This window comes from Mytilus californianus, unplaced genomic scaffold, assembly GCF_021869535.1.
Source record: "Mytilus californianus isolate M0D057914Y unplaced genomic scaffold, xbMytCali1.0.p SCAF_2, whole genome shotgun sequence".
NCBI lineage: Eukaryota > Metazoa > Mollusca > Bivalvia > Mytilida > Mytilidae > Mytilus > Mytilus californianus.
Window position 1 is genome coordinate 55,381,934 of NW_026262668.1, and position 17,333 is coordinate 55,399,266.

Genomic DNA, 17,333 nt, shown 5'->3' on the forward strand with positions numbered 1-17,333 from the left:
AATATTATTTTGGCTTTAACTATCTTATTACTATAATTGGGTTTTCAATTTATAAATCCTACTATGTATCTGATCAGAAAATGAAAAGACTTGATGTTTTTTGTCTATTCATTAGAGAATTTACAAAACGAATGTATTATTCAAAAAAGTTAGAAGAAGTTAAATTTTTAGTTAATGTTAAGAAACATTTATTAGATTGATGTTTTATTTATTAATATAATAGAATTAAAAATTATATTTATTCTTCACAAGAAGCTTGGACTTGTTGAAGACAATGTAACAAGCAACTGATGGAAATAAAGAAATTTAAAAAAGAAAAAAATGAAATAAAAAAAAAAAAGATTTTGGAATGACATCACCAAAGAATTTTGATGTTCTGTCAATCCTGATGTTACTGTATGCACTAGTTCTAGTATGATGCGACATTTGAGAATTAATACTATATGCAAGAATAATAGTCCCAATCGACATATAACAATGTTAACTAGAGAAAGCATAATTATCAATTGAACAAGTACTATATATCCCGTGGAATACCCCTAGTTACACCTAAATGTATGCAGCATTCACCGTGATTCAAGGGTTACAAATGTACACACAAACATAGATGACGTTATTTACTTTTTTTTTGTATAATATGATAGTTAAATAATAAAAAATAAATATCTTATAATCATTTATGAATCAGAACTTACTAAACGAATCAGTGATTAAAGCTATTTATCCTTTCGTATATAATTAGTATGACTGGCGATATATAATAAAGTGTCGTACATAGGAAAACGAATCCTGTATAATGCAGATTAATTAAGAAAAGGGAACGAGTATCAATGGGAGATGTAGGTTTGGGCTAATTGATGTAACATTTGGGCTACAAATATGTTATGTTTGGGTCAGAGGCAAGTCTTCATTTGAGCTAGATAATAAGGTTGACATTTGGACTAAAGTAAAGTCGACATTTGGGCTAAATCATAAAGTCGACATTTGGGGTAATCATCCTTTTTAAAGGTAAATTACATGTAAAATATCTATATTTTAATCATATAAAAATATTCAATATGTAAAAAAAGCCATTCTATTTATTACATATATGTTTCTGTTTAATGTACCGATTGCCAGACAGTGATTGATTCCTGGTAAACAGGATGTTGTGGATGTCGGATTTTGAGCAAGTCAAGTCATTATAGCACTAAGTAGTGTTTAGACTATGTCAATATGAAGGTATAATTTTCATGTTGGATGTTTATTCTTTTTTTTAATTTAATATCTTATTCTTATATATTTCATATCAAATATCGATACTGATAAATATTACCTGAACAGGCAAAAACTGATTATCCAAAATGTAATTTTTTTCAGTGCACATCCAACACTATGTATCAAAATATGATCATGAATTAATAATTGTTGATCGGGTCTTGAATACCCATACTTTAACTTCATCATTATCACGTAAAATGGAGTCTAATTAATCAATGCTGTTTTTCATAAAAATCTTGAGCGTAATACACATTAAAAACTGAGCAGCGTTTGTCGAATTCAAAATATGGAAATTTACGTAAATTAAGTAATTACGATAGACGAAACTGCGTATGTTTACATCCCAAATGAAAACAAAAAACAGCCAACCGCTGTGATAAGCACTGCACGATTAGAATTATACCGATTGGTGCCAGTGGTTTTAATTTTCGTATCCAATATATTTCTACCGAATTTTTTATCTCAAAACCAACTACCCGAATCAAAACGAAGAAGCTGATGAGTATCGATAAAATTGTTTAGGGCGGAAATAATAACTGTGAATTCATTTGTGAAGTCAGTTCAAAGTCTAGTGGCCATTTTCGACATGCCGTTATACTGTTAAATTTGAAAATTTGAAAACAAAAATACATCCGCCAACAGTTCGACATTGTAATATTTTCACAAACATTATAGAAAAGGTATATCGACTCAACATAAAAATGTGATTTTTATATAGTTTACAAACATAAATCTTAATCATGTCATGTTCAGTTTAATTTTTTCATCATTTTCCGTGTCTTCCTTAATGGTTACCAAAGAGCTATTGCATTCAAGTTTTTTCAGTACCATGATAATTTAGGATAGTTCAAATCTTACTAGTTAATAGTGCAACATTGTGACATATAGTACAGAATGTCCGTCAAAATGAATAAATTGCCATTGCTAAACTGAACATCGTGCGTCACGTCATTAGAGTGTTTAACAATTAAGGATTGGATTTCATATATCAAGTTGTGTTATACCTGTGTATTTTGGCAAAATTCAATATCATTGATTAACAAAACTGATTAAAACATATCAAGTATACCTGCAACAACCAAGTCGACACTTTTATTCATCCAAACGATTCCTTCCAAAGTAGATAGTCTAATTTTGCATGTATAGTTTCCCATGTCTTCAATCGTGCAATAATTCAGATTGATGGTCGATGTGTTGTCAGTGAAAATCCCATCAAGATAACGAATGATTCTTCCTTGAAATGTATGGGTCCATCTGTCAAAGCTGTGCTCTAACCTCCCGACAAAAGAGCATATCAAGGTTATGTTTGATGATTCATTGCACACCTCTTCATCCTTTAATTCCATTACAGGTTGTTCTAAAAGATATGTCTTTGTTAAAAAAAATAATATAAGTTTATGTTTGATGATTCATTGCACACCTCTATATCCTTAGTTCAACGACAGGTTTAGATATGTCTTTGTTAAAAAATTTCAAAAATATGTTTGCATTCGAAAGATACCTAATTCGATACGATAACGTAAAGTCATAGACGTTAGTTCAAACAAATAATTATCATTCTAGATTTTACATATAGAGTAACCATACATTGTCTCGAAATATGAATTTTATTTGTACAAGGCTTAGAAACAGACAGAAAGAGAGGCTTTGCCGAGCATTTCCATCCTGTTTTCAGCCGAGTACAAATAAAATTTATATTTCGAGACAATGTACGGTTATTCTTTATATACTGCAAATCCTACAACTGTTCCATATGAAATATTTAGGGTAAAAACCATCATTTTTTAATTTTGAGCGAACGTCGTAAAAATTCCGCGAACCTGTACCTTTTAATGACGTCATAAATAAAACTCTACGGAAACTCATTGTCAACGTCATACACAAGGCGATATACGATCAGTGACTGTATATCACAAATGATTATACGGCCAATGCAATTTGACTGCTCAAATAGTACAGCTGCAGTATATACATCATTATGAATGCAACGTTATATTGTATGGAATCAGCTCAACAAATTTGACAAATATATAATTCAACCACTTGTTTGAAAAGTCACAATCTGTAAGTTTTTAGGGTTTTAATTATTTCCCTGAAAAAACGAATATGAGTGTTTTTGATAACAATAATCATCCTTTTCAACACAGGTGCAAGAGGTATGAATATCAACGTTACAATTACCTCCCCTCTTTTTGAATTTACATTGGTTTCATTTATTTCACATATTTCTATGTATGATCTACAGTTAAAGAAAGGGTATAATGGTTTACTTTTATAAATTGTAACTTGGATGGAGAGTTGTCTCATTGGCACTCATACCACATCTTCCTATATCTATTAAGTGCTGTCTTTTTGTGTTTGCTGGTCAATGGGTTTTCATCCACAGTGGTAAATAATTTTTCAACATCGCGAAAAATAACGAATTACTGATATATCAATGCTTGCAAAATGACATGTTTGTTCTGATAAACTTGCAAAAATCCAGGCTTTTCATATTTTTCAATCAAATGTATCTCAGTGCTCAGCTCTTCATAAAATTGCATATCACGGCTTTGTGACGTCAAATGCGTTAACCCGGTGTCCTATAGCCATTTTCCCCCATGCTAATATTTTCCTTAGGTAAGAACTAGATCGATCCAGTCCCCCCTGAAAAATTGGCATGATCCATCTTTTCCCCCGCAGCGTGATGGGGGAAACCAGGATCAAGCCTATTCTTCCCCCTTTTAACACGAAAAGCTCATTTTTCCCTTGTAGTAACGTCGGCGACGTCAGTAAGGAATTAATCATACATTAAAGGATAGCAACCTTCTTTTAAGTAGTTTAGCGTTACCAAACCATCATCGTGGACACATAAACAGACCAGTGAACATATTGAGAGACTGGTGGACCCATAGACAGACTAGTGGGCACACACACGGACTGGTGGGTGTGTAGTAAGGCTGCATTGGGACATGTTAACAGACTGGTGGATCCATAGACAGACTTGTAGACATGTCGACATACAAGTGGTAACATAGCTAGACCGGTGGGTGAACATGTTGACTGACTGGTGGACACATAGACGGACTGGTGAACATGTACAGAGACACACAGATGGTGGACATGTATACAGACTTGTAGACATGTCGTCAGAATAGTGGACACATCGCTTGAACTGTGGGTGAACATGTTGACTGACTGGTGGACACGTAGACAGATTGGTGAACATATAGAGAGACTTGCGGAGACACACAGTCTGGTGGACATATACACAGATTGGTGGACATGTTAACAGACTACTGGACATGGAGACGTACTAATGGACATTTAGACAGACGAGTGGCCATGCAGAAATGGACTCAGATTTATGGATATGTGATGAAATCACCATACTATCTAGCATTCACACGCTAGCGGACATAGACGACTGCACAAAACAAACATAAAGTTCAATGTTTAATGTTAATGTAGGGTAACTCCTTTAATAAGTTCTATACCGATGTCCATAAGTTCTATACCGTTTGTCATGATGTTAAATATATGAATGGATGGCAATTTTATTTAACAATATATCAATGGCTCATAATATCTTAATGAATATTAGATAAATTTATTCCTGCGGTGAAAGTGATAGTTTTCAGGTAAGCCATACGAATAAATCGAATTTTTGGACAGTCATATATGAATCGGGAAATTTTTCGAATGCAAACAGAACCCTAGTAACAAGATATAGGTGCCCCACCCCATTCCCCGACCCCAGACCTTTCTAGTGACATGCGTGTCAACAAAACGAACATAATTTGTACCTAACATTTCTTCTATGCAATCTAAGCCGAAAAACAGATTATTTTAGCATTACAGGAATCAATCATTTCTTAAGAAAATACGAAAAATATATGCAACAAATGGCCATAATTTGATGTATATATATAGTGAAATCTATATTGTGGGGGAAATATGAGCATAGGGGAAAAGTGGCTATATGTATACGTATTGTCAACTTTCCGCGGGGAAAGAATGGCAATGATCCAAATTTCCCCGGAAGGAAAATGGCTATATAACACCGGCCTTAATAAATAACTTTGACGTCATAATGAACTAACTGACTTTGATAAGTTTGACCACAACTTATCAATTCATCTTCCGGTTTGCTTGTGAAACAAAGAAAAACACTTATTTTCTATCATGCAAAATACACAAATACAATCTCACAGTGTAGATACTATTCTGTACGCTATCCGGAAGTCGCGATTTTTGAAGCGAGAACTTTTTGGATCACATTTTAAATTTGATGGATATACTGAATTAAACGGTAAGTTGATCATCTGTACATTACTTAATGATTAATTCAGCTGACATCGATATTCTCAAATGGTTTAGAATTAAATTCAGCACATTCATTATTCGTATCTTTGCCTTAATCAAGAGATTTTCAAGTGCATCACTAAGATAAATCAGTCGGTGAACCTAAAAACAATCTTTTTACCCTCTTAGTGTACAAATTAACGTAAAAACCAGACGTAATCAACTAAATGAAGTATATTTCAAGTGGTGGTAAAAGTTTCAACCAGATCTTTGAAGCCAGAAATAAGAAAATTACACTTGTTTGAATTTCTCACTGTACGATCAGTCTCGTTTGTATATTTTGAAACTGTATGATCAGTCTTTATTTCACTGTATTCTAGTGGTGATTTCAAAGTTATTTACGATACATTAGAAGGTGGCATTTTTCTAAATAACACAAATATATTTCAATAAATTCACATCCTGAAAACTTATGAAACATGTTTTAGCTTGATGGGGTGTACTCGACTTACTACATTAAGTATAAGGATGTTTAAATGTTGCTAAAATGAGAGGAAGGTTTGTTGTATATATAAGTTTCAGAAATGTCCTCCGTTATACTTAAAATTGTACAAACACACAGATTTAATTGTTATATAAAAAAGCATGTATTTACACACATTCGAGGCCGTACTGTAGCCTATAATTGATCACAGTTCATTCACTTTGTTTTGGATGTAGAGCTGTCTCTTTGACACTCAATTGTACATCACTTTGTAAAGCGGGGGTTTATAGTGATAATGAAGTCCGTCTTTCCGTTGGACCGGTACAATATGTTTCGTCGGTTTTGTAAGTGCATCTCCTCATAAACCACTTAATATACATTGTGGGTTCCAGCCATTTTTAAATGGTGAGGGGGTTCAATCCAGGAGAAAAAAATCATCAGAAATATATTTGTATTGTCTGATGAAAGAAATTACATGTTATAGTTCCCTGGACAGTTCATAATATCACATAGACACGTATATACCTTCAAATTGCCGTTGTTTCTTTTTCAAAATCACGACTGGTCATACAGTCAAAAAATCTGAAATCGCTTCTAGAATACAGTCAGTTCTAGACTGATCGTACAGTAATTTATTTTGGGATCCTCAAGGAAAACATATTTTTTTATGGGAAATACGAATATTCTACTTAAATACGAAAAGAATATTGAAACAGTATATATTTAACTGTAAACTGATGCAAATATTTGCATTAAAAGATTATTTGCTTTGTACTACGAGAGCAAAATTGTCCATCGATTTCACTTTTTTCTATCAAGTTGGTGTGATGCACACGTATATATTATATTCTTATGCATGTTTTTTGTTACAGTTACTCATATTTATGATGCTATACATACCTTAAAGATGTTCAAAGCACTTTATAGATATAGGAGTAAACAAATGATGAGAAAAGTCACCGTAGGCAAAACCGTCCTGTTAGCCAGTCGGAAATCATCGCTTCGAAAATCGCGACTTCCAGATAGCGTACAGAATAGTATCTACACTGTGAATCTCAGACTCATAAATCGATTATCAGATTTTTATCATATTTATATTGTAAAATACCAATATGCAGACATCTTGATAATCGGTACTTATTTCATGTATCTTTCTTATCTTTCTTATCATTTTTAATTGATATCACTATCTTCAGTAGAAAGTAATTTCCTGCAATAATTTCATGCAAGCTTATTATTTTTTGTTGCTTAATTAATAGCAGCAGCCTTGAAGAAATCTATGCACAAAAATCACTTTCTAACAAACATTTGGCGGGCCCAAGTTTCTAGACTGGGAAGTAAAACTACTGCAAGCAACGTTCTTACTAATGTGCCGGATGTTATACATATACATTCTAGTCTTAAATCGGAATGGCAGTTAAAAATGATGCCCTGTGAAGGAATATTACAATGCTCTGTATATGTGAGAGATCCATTGAAGCAAGTCTTCGAGGGATCTGTAGATGACTTGTTGCTGTATGCGACTATCCTACATAGCCTTTTTTCAGTGGTAGTCCAAATTTTCCACCCTTCATCCAGATCAAGCAACGTTCCAGAATCCATCCATTGACTTTTTGTTTATTTGTTATCATCCGAATATGCATGAAATATTTGATAATATAATTCCTATTTTGTCCCATCCATCAAATCTTCGAGAAGGGGAGGTAAATGTTCCCTTGTAAGGAAGCTTTTACATAATTTTCCGTCCGTATTATCAATGAGTGAGCATTTCATTGTTTCTGTATATGGTGTGGGAAACCACGTTAAGTGACTCGTTCTAATAAATGAAGTGATTTCAAAACGTTTTCAAACAATTTTCTGTGACGTTATGGGTACCTTAATATGTCATGACTTTTTTTAGTTGCATTGTTTGAAATCTTACATCGGCCAATTGGTTCATCTCTATATAAGAAAGAAATAAGTTTTGTATAGTACAACAACAAAAAAATGCATACCATGACGAAATTGTCCTTATTTCCAAATTACCACAAGTCTTTTCCACCAATTATGTGAATCATGGCTGGATAAAACTGACAATAATGAACTATTGTGGAAGGTTGTGGCTAGGAAAATAACATGTTTTAATGACAGCGATGTGTGAAATTTTCATGCAACATACCTTCGTATGTAGTTGTTTCTACATAGACAGTAGTTGTCTCTACATAGACACTGGCGTTTTCGTTATTAGTTCCATGAAGACAGGTCCAATTTCCACTCGTATAGTTCGAAATATTCATTCGTATTGCAAGTAAAGTTTCATTTCTCGATAGTGTTTGATTAATCGTTAAATTTTCTTGCAAAGGCAAACAGTAAGATGACGGGATTGGTGGTAAACAAAAAGCCTTTTCTTTATGTGATGGATTATAAAATGAAATTCTGTAGTATAATTTCTCAACAGTACAATTCAGCAGAATGAAGTCATCTTGAACCTTAGTCGTTAAAAAAACACGACCAGAACATTCCAGGAAATCTGAAAAATGGAAATAAACCGTCAGTACGATACACGAAGACACATAAATTAAACAGTAATAATAATTTGATATTTGCTCAAATATGACTACTTGCTTTAATTTTCCATCACAATTCGTGTTGGTTGACACGTGTTCGATATTTCAAGAACCGAAACTGCACGGTTTTGATGTAATCAGTCGCAAGGTATCATTTGTTCGTTGATTGCTATTTAGTTTTATATTCTTAATTCTTATCCGAATTTTTCAAAGAAGATATCACCTGCTAAGAGGGTACAGGTTTGAATTGTAACGTAAACACTTGCTCGCTCATAGGCGATATTCCTATTTATGCGAAAATTACGCACGTTTATTTGTACACCATTATTTGTATCGTAAAATTGCCCAATGTATGATAAATGATTAGAAAACTACTAAAGGGACCTCCTGTACAGCTTTTTACACAATGTTTTCTACCATACCTTTTTTTTCTGGGTGTTTACATTGAAAACAATACTTACAAAACATTGAATAAAGCAGGAAAACTAGTAATTCCATATTAATTATACAAATTAATCACATTTATTCTAAAATGTGGTTATTGATATTATCGAGCTAATAATGGATTTAAATAGTTATAGGAAATGGAAATGATTATGGGTATTCCGCAGGAAGACAAAATAAGTAGTGGAGCGAGATTCATGTTGAACTGCAAGCTGTACATTCTGTTCAATATTTGTTCAATAATGTTAAAATAATTTAGTAGATGTTGTGAAAAGCTTAAATTTTGGCATTCCAGTTTAAGAAGAGAAAATAGATATTTTGCTATATGCTGATGGTATAGTTTTACTTGCTGAAAATGAAACAGACTCTCTTAGATGCTTTACGTTTATGGTGAAATAGATATGATATATTAGTATTAATTTGAATAAATCTAAGATTATTCATTTTAGAACACCTTCATATCAAAGATTTATTAATAAATGTATGCTTGGAAATGGTAACATTGAAATTGCTTCACAGTATACTTACATTGGTTTACATCTTACAGAGTTTCTAAATTATGATTTAATGGCAAAAACTATTGCCAAGTCTGCAAGTAGAGCTCTTGTGTTATTGATGTTAATCAAATAGTGATTTTTGTTATTCAACTTATATTAAGCTTTTTGATACACTGGTATGATCAGTCATAGATAATGCTCCTTCAATATGGGCAGAAAAGGAATTCTCTCGCATAAATGCAGTTAAAAATATAGCAATATATATTTTATGGGTGTAGGGAAATATACACCAAATTTATCTATGTACGGTAATGTGGGCTGGATCCAATGCAATGTAAAGTATTGGACAGCTGTTTTTATATTATGGTCCATATTTTGTAAAATTGACAATGAAAGATTGAACAAACGAGTATGTATGTGGTTGTATAAAATGAAAAGAAACCAGTTAAAAATCGGTGCTTCATAGTAATAGCTAAGTTTAAAGAATAAAACCTTAAACCATAAGGTGATTGTGATTGTGATCGGGTAACCCGTGGTTATACAAGACTAACACCATAATATATATATATATATATATATACGACTCCAATTTAGCCCAAAAATGTTATATATACAAATAGAGAAAGCTTAGCGATATATAAAATATAGTTCCCATACCTCTATTTAGAATGGCTCTTCGAAATGAAAGCAAATGACAATCCCATTTTACTTAAGCTTCTTGCTAAAACATGTGATGGTCACTTGCTTTCATTGTTTGTATAAATTTTAAAAACATTTAAATCTTATACTTACAGATTTTTCCAAATAAAAATATATTTTAATAGTAAAACTTTAAACGCAAAACTTCAGCAGAAATTGTCTAGTGAGATGAAGGCAGTATCATACCATGTGAAATCAATCATAACAAGTCAAAGCTGAAATATGCATTTGAACATGTCGATTTCAAAGTAGATAGTTCGTAAAATATTTAGCAAATGTCAATCATTATTGTACATATATATATCATAGATTAATAATTTATTGTTATATTTAAATGTATATCAATAATCCATTTTTCAGGATATATTACCAACTGCTTTTTTTTAAAAGAATAAAATTTGTGATGTCTTCGAGGTATAATCCTTATGCACGTAGTATACGAACAATGCGAAAAATGGTGTTGATTAATAAGATAAGCGGAGCTAACAATTCTATAATCTTGGGTTGCTTTCATATATTTTGGGTAATGTAATGTTCTCTACTATATTACTAATGATGTAAACACAGCTCTGCCTTTCAGTATTGTAAATGTACCCTGTATCAGCAAATATTATAATGACAAGTTGTTTTATAGTGTGTTCGGGGTTTTTTGGGGTGTTTTTACAGTATAAATAGCAGTACATGTACCATTGTCAATAAATAGACAATAGAGAAATGTAGTAAAGTCAAGTTAAAGATTGAATAAATAAACCTCGGGAGGAGGTTACACAAGTTTATATCCCGTGTGTGTTCATTTAAAGAACAAAGAAGCTGCAATCAACTCAAAAAGTATGCATTCAACTTTGGCCCGTTGAACTAACTTTCAAAATAGATATATATTTGTACAGAAAGCACATAAAATCAACCCTATAATTATTTTAAAATAATCAAATGGGAATGTATGTATCTACAATTTGTCAATTTTAAAGGAAAATCTATGCATTAGTAATACAGATCAAATGATTTTAATATAAATCAAAACAACGATTTTCGCCAAATTTTATGTGCTTTACATACAAATGTTCACCTATTTCGAAAGAGTTCATTCTGTAATACTAGTTTCAGAAAATAGAATAGATAAATGCATTGTTTGTTAAACTTAAAGTTAAAGTTTAACATACTGTAGCAGCAGTTGTATGCAAAATTTGACACAAATCTGTGACATGATCCATTTACTCTAACTTGACCTTGGTGTAAGGCATTATAGTTAATACTTTATATACTTTTTTTTGTTGTTGAAAACATTTTAGTAAGACTAAGAACAACTATAAATCGCAGTCTTGTTGGCTTTGCATCATGATGTAAAGCTATTAGTTTCAGTCGATATGCACGCTATCTTGTAATTATTGCCAATCAACAGTTAGCTCTTATTGATCGCTTGTTAATGTGGCTAAGATTCTAATGTCTTGAACGAATTATAAAATTGGGAGCACGTCATTAAGGAAAAAAAACAAAATATATACGGATGGTCTGACAGTATGGACATTCGGGACCTGATCGATGAAAATGTTGCTAAAGGATCAGTTATTGTTGGATTAGCGCTGATAGTGACAATCTATAAATTTATTATTACATATTTTCTTTGTTTTAATCTGTCTAACTCACATTATTTTCTGGTTAGGGAACATCGTGTCAGTTTAATCACGGTGATCCGAAAATAACCTCCTTCGTCTTATGAATAATTTCTTGTTGAACTATGCTACGTTTTGCTTTCACAGTTTCAAATGTCGCATTTTGTATTATATAACTACTAAATATGAAACTGAAACTCTAATAAAAGTATTCGAAAATAACAACTACTTCTGAAAATGTTTTTTTTAAACTGTCGTTTTCTATTAAAAAAAACACACGCCTAAAACGATTGCAAAAGCATATGATACTGCGAAGCAATCCGTACATTTTTGGAAAGGTTAAACGATTTATCAATTTCCCATTTCTCAGCAGTAACATACCCGCTGCCCCTTCGTATGTTGTTTACATATCTCAGTTGATACGTTATGCTCGTGCATGTTCACACTATACGGACTTCATATACAAGAGTGTGCTCCTAACGCAGAAACTGCTCCAACAAAATTATGAGGAGGACAGGTTAAAAATGACACTCCGTAAATTTTATGGACACCATCACGAATTGGTTGATTCATACGATGTGTCTTTGTCCAAACTAACAAAGGACATTTTTACCACGTGTTAGATTGTGGTTTGCCATTACGTCGTCTGATCTTTTAAGGATGTTCGCTACTCTGTTTCAAAATAACAAGCTTTTTAAAAGACTGTTATAAATTGATAGTATATAAATAAAGGAACTAAAAATGCAAAAAAAAATGAAGGGTCCGTGTGCTGGTTTTCGAGATATTAGCCATTGAAAATTTGGCGGGAAACAATTTTCTCTAGATTTTTCATATATTTAACATTGGCAATCTTTTTCTTTTAAAAAATACGAAAAAATAACAAGGATTTTATAGGATTTTCAAATATGGCTTTTTAAACTATATGTAATAAAATTATGAAAAGAAAAGTAGGGGTTAGCGGGGAACATTTCCTAATGGCACTACATGGATAAAACCAAAGGATTCCGAAATTTCAAAAACAAGGGGAGCGAACATCCTTAAGTACCGAACGTGACTTATTCCCGATTGTGACTGTTTTGCTGAGTGTGAATTCGCATTGCTATAAGACGTGTCACGGTATTTTCTATCCAAAATCCATGTATTTAGTTTTGATGTTATATTTGTTATTCTCATCGGATTTTGTCAAATGTCTTATCGTTTGTAGATGTAAATCTTATTTTTTTCTGTTCTATTCGTGTGTTACGGTAAAGATAATTTTAAAATCACCGAGTTCATTTATAAGATATTAGTTTGGGTCAACTAAATTTATATGATGTATTTGGTTACTACCACAATTTTATATTAATAAGTATTGCAATTTTCATTGTTATTAATACATGTTATATCAGTATTACAAACCTAATCTTGAACTCTATCCTATTTTTTGGAAATTTATAGAAATTTAAATGTGACGTCACATTGTGCGTCGATTTCTTCGGCTAACATATAATACGTTGTTCGGCTGTGCCTTTTTATGTACTGATTTAGGTTGTTTTATGTATTCGTTTTTATTCTGTAGTTAGTCACCACATCGGTGTTAACATGTATATCTATTATATAGTCATTTTTATAAATTTACTGTTTGCAAAAGTATGAATTATTCTAAATACTAAGGATTTTCTTATCCCAGGCAAATAACCTTAGCCGTATTTGTCACAACTTTTTGGAACTTTTGGTCCTCAATGCTCTTCAATTTTGTACTTGTTTTGGCTTTCTAATTTTTTTGATCTGAGCGTCACTGATGGGTCTTATGTAGACGAAACGCGCGTCTGGCGTAATAAATCATAAGCCTGGTACTTTTTGATAGCTATTATTTGTGTGTATGTCTGTCCTGTATGTTCTCCCATTTATTTGTATTGTAGTCCTGTCATGTAATCTTGTCATTTTAATGTTATATTTAACATTGCCATAAAAGCGGGAGGTTTGGCTAGCCACAAAACCAGGTTCAACCCACCATTTTTTTCTTAAAATGTCCTGTACCAAGTCAGGAAAACGGCCATTGTTATATTATAGTTCGTTTCTGTGTGTGTTGCATTTTAGTGTTGAGTTTCTGTTGTGTTGTTCTTCTCCTCTTATATTTGATGTGTTTCCCTCAGTTTTAGTTTGTAACCCGGATTTGTTTTTTTCTCAATCGATTTATGAATTTCGAATAGCGGTATACTACTGTTGCCTGTATTTGCGATATTTCTATATTTGCAGATGCGAGTACTTTGCCTTTAATTTTATTTGGAAGATTACAATGCGATTATAAATCATTCATATGTAGCATTCCTAAAATAACAACCGTGCAATTGCACTGCGTTCTATATTTATCTAGACGAACAAGACCTTGGTAGTCGCTAAAATAGGTTCTTATTATTTAACCTGACTTTCTTGTGATTTTAAATGAAATATGTCGAAATGTTTCACCAGGTATGTACACTATTAGAAAAGTACATATGTTGCTCTATTGTATATCTAATGAAGATTGTGCTTTTAAAATGCTTCAAAACGAAGAAAATCGCTTAATTGAATTTATCTGTTAGCAAAAAGTTTATAAAGAGATCATTTAGTAATTTTGTAGAGACAAGTTTTGTAGAAGCTTACTTTATGTCCTTTGTTATACCAATTATGACGATGAAATCTATTGAAAACATAGTTTTCAAAATAATATTGTGTGTAAAATTGCACAATTTCATGGTTAATAGATAGATATATGCTGCTTTTGTTTGGTCATGTGTTATGCAATATTGTTAGATATAAAAAAGAGAGACGAAAGATACCACAGGAATTATGAAACTCATAAGTCGAAATCATACTGACAATGCCATGGCAAAAAAATGAAACACGATCAAAAGACAAACAATATACAACACACAACATAGAAAACTAAAGACTGACAAATAAAGTGATTTTTGGAGTTTTGATTTTAATTGTGTACCGGCAAGATCGGGAAATTAAGGAATTCTCACAAACCCAATTATTCATTACCACAACGGAAATATCGTCATTAATATTGTAAATATCTACTGCGAGTTGTGATATGAATCTTCTTCGACGAGTGAGCTAAGGGAACGAGCTCAAAAAGCATTATACTGATTATGTCGACAAGCTGGTATTTTAAATAAATTTTTAGGAAAATTTATGATCGCGATTTAACAGATTGTGTTGTTGTGTTTTTTAAGTTCGAAACAAGTGTCTTTTCAAGTCTTACAAACTGGTTCAGACTTAAATACGTTGGTTCAAAAATAATGTCATCAGTGATTAAGTCCGTATCAAGTGTTTAAGGCCAGATCAAACGCATCTGACGTCACATAATCGTGATATATGGGATTTTACGATAACCGAACAGTGTTTACACAGGGAAAACCGATAAGTGGTTATTGCTGTCTGTGTAGTGTTTATCACAGATCTTCGGTTTTCAACGTTAAATTCTTAAGAATTCTTAAGAAACTTACCAAGACCAGAGACGATCTTGGTTAGGGTTTTCCCATCGTATGGTTAGCTGTAGATGTTCATTATTGGTGATCTGTCATTCCTGGTTGCTGGTTTATGACTGTACCATCGTATTTCCTTTTATTAGCGTTATTGTTATATAACAAGCAAATATCAGAGTTTTTAAATAAATTAGATACTGATGAATCAATATTAAATAAACTAAACCCTGAACGATACTAGTTTATTTAGGAACGAAATGATGAAAATGCGTGTACCTTTCCAAAGACTGCAATTGTTTTTAATTCATTTGTATATGAAACAGTTGGAATGCTATTTGTCCAGTAGTATATATTGGAACTTTTTTTATCAAGCATCCTAAAATAATCAGAGTTGGAACCAGTTAAACTTTTTTCAGGATAAGGGTGATCGACTAGGGTATATAAGTATTGTCTTCTTGGTAAAATTGAGGTATTCGGTACAGTAAATTGATCAGGCCATGAAGAAGAAACAGTATGATGAGAGCAAAATTCTTCTGTCCTTTCATAAATATGTGATTTTGCCATTTGATCAGGGATTTTCCGTTTTGAATTTTCCTTGGAGTTTGGTCTTTTTGTTATTTTACTTTTTAGTTCTTTGATAAAGGAATAAGATAATCTAATTTGGACCTTTCAGTTTCAAAATACCAGCTGTGATGCTTCTATGACGTCATAAACCTTTTGAAATTTAAAGGATTAACAAAAAATGACTTTTTTACAAACAGTTTTTGGTAAAATTACTTATGAGCCAAGGTCTTACCGCAAAAGATACTTTGCCCGCATTAACATCTTGAATAAAACATATTGAAACACAATATCTTTTCGGGTAAAGCGATGGATAATCTTAATAGTAATGACGAGATCTCAAAATGAAGCATTTTTTACAGATATCTGACATACTGATGTCTTTTGAACATCGGAGGGATATTATTTGGAAGATTTAAAATAATGATTTTCGGAATTACAGGGTAAAAAAGAAGCCTCGTCATACCTTCTTCATTGTATTTTATCTACACACCTTTGTTAATGTGATTTACCATGGACAATTTATAAACTCTGCTTTCAAACTTCCATGATTGTATTTTTTTACCAGAGTTGTTATCATGGTAGCACTATATCTCTAATCATTGCTCTGTTCTAGTCGGTAGGAAATGTGCAGTAATGTAACTTTTATGGGTTATTTTGGGGCCCTTTATAGCTTGCTGTTCGGTGTGAGCCAAGGCTCCGTGTTGAAGGCCGTACTTTGACCTATAATTGTTAACTTTTTATATATTGTGACTTGGATGGAGAGTTGTCTCGTTGGCATTCATACCACATCTTATTTATATCGAATCACTATGCAAATGCATAAAGCATACAGTAAATGCTACATTATTTATTTTAAATACTACATTTTAATGCAAATGCTGCTAACGATACAGTGAATACATGTGAGCTTTTAATCACGTTCCATTGGTGAAAATTTACACTTGCATGTAAATATGCACATATGTAAATTTGGCTATGTATGTAAATGCAAATATAAAGTTCGTTCATATGGTGCTTTTACTGTGGGTGTATTTGCAAAATATACACAATGTACTCATTTGACATATAAAGAATAAGTTTTATTTTTTTCAAATTGAACTTGATAGTCGAGTCATGTGATATTTGATATTCAAAAGGACAGATAGTTCGATACCAAAGAAGATAAAAAGATGCAAGTTACCCTGTTATAAAGATACAGTCATAGCTATAGGTAATATATTGCAGAATAGATTAATGAACGATGGAATGATCTTCAAAAGTTTTATGGATGAGTGGGCGCTCTTTAATTTGTCGGATTCGCAAAGTTTTGGAATACAGATATCTGGAATGTTATTTCATTAAATCACAATTGATATTAATAAACTCATCATAGATACCAGGATTAAAATTGTGTACTCCAGACGCGCGTTTCGTCTAGAAAAGACTCATCAGTGACGCTCGCATTAAAATGTTTTTGATATCATTTTCAGGAAATTCAAAATTATACTGAT